We start from the raw sequence: 1564 nt of genomic DNA, 5'->3' as shown, positions 1-1564 counted from the left end.
AATCCCTGTCACACAAAACATGATCGCCCTTTCAGCCCTGAGAGCGTTATAATGTGGTGGTCACAGAGTTGGTAAAAGAGTAGCCCAAAAGTTGGCGATGGGTGGTGATGACTAGCTTTCTTCCCTCTAATCTTACACTATTAAATGAGGGACGGCTAGCGCAGATAGCCCTCGTGTAGCTTTGTGCGAATTTCAAAAGAAACCACTTTTCTCTTCAGCTGTAAATAAATAACCTATCAGTTCACGTGAACTGGTATGTACATACGTAAGTAAATATGTACATAGCGGACCAGGACGTAACTTTAATGTTACGTAACTTTAATAATATTTAAATATATTATTAGATTGATGAATGTTAATTTAAAAACCAAAACCTTCTTTACTGGTACATCAGTATATTTTAGAATAGCACCAATGACTAAATTGATTGATTGATTTAGTGTTTTATGGCACAAAGCAGCTAGGCTATCTGCGCCAAACGTCCGGTAAAAAGGTAAAAATAAATTAAATGTAGTAAAATACAGAAAAGGAAATGAAGGTAAAACAAAACAATATTGTATAAAACCGATGTTGACATACAGTCTATAAAGTTATAAAGAACTTCTGTAGCAGAATGGTGATGATCATAACCTGCCAGGAAGACTTACAGGCAAGTACCAGAACCACCGTCAGTCACCTGAAGTTGGTCTTTCCAGTCCTGGTTCCGGGTTATGTGTCATTATGGCCAATGATTAAAACATCCTACATTTAAAATATTCTTTCTTACTGTAAAGCTTGTAACATGCAATAAGAAAACTTGAAATGAAAACATTATCATATGTAATACAACTCAAACCACCGATTTAATAAAATATTTTTAAAAAGAGCTGTTTGGCGACTATCGAAATAGTACAAGATAATAAAGTAGATAAATAAAATAATAAGTACAGAAGGCGAAAATATCTTACTACAAATGTCAGAAATAATGGACTAACTTCTTGCCTGTAACCTCTGCTTTGTTATACTATTCAATCTTCCTTAAGCCTAAAACCGCATCGATTTATCAATTATCTTTTTCTAACGAAAATACTTTATGAATTTTAAGAAACATCATTTATGTTGAAGCTTTAAATATATATTTTAAATAATCTCACATATTCAACTTTTTGATTACTGAATATCGCAATCAAAAATTTTATTGTACTTTAAAACAAAACATTCTTCACGCAAACGAACAATATCGACAGTATGATCATAGGCCTTACTTAATTTTCTTACTAATTGTATAAAATATCACTTGTGTTTATTTATATTCCTTCCTTGTGAAGGATATCCGTTTTAGAAATAACTTAATATTATTATTTTACATTTGTATTAGTAATCTAGTAAATTTGATAGTTTGATTTTACTTTGAAAAGATATGGTAAACGGATATACACACTACCTAACTTCTCCGTCGATAACAATTTACATATATCATCTTATGTTTTTAGAATTTTCCCGACAGTGGTTGCAAAAATATAAAGTCTGCATTAAAAAAGTTCTCTTTTTGTAAATACTTTTTATGAATAAAGAATCCGAAAAA

Source organism: Tachypleus tridentatus, chromosome 6 (assembly GCF_004210375.1).
Source record: "Tachypleus tridentatus isolate NWPU-2018 chromosome 6, ASM421037v1, whole genome shotgun sequence".
In the NCBI taxonomy this organism is placed as follows: Eukaryota; Metazoa; Arthropoda; class Merostomata; order Xiphosura; family Limulidae; genus Tachypleus; species Tachypleus tridentatus.
The sequence above is the reverse complement of the archived record's forward strand: the minus strand, read 5'-3'. Positions refer to the sequence as shown.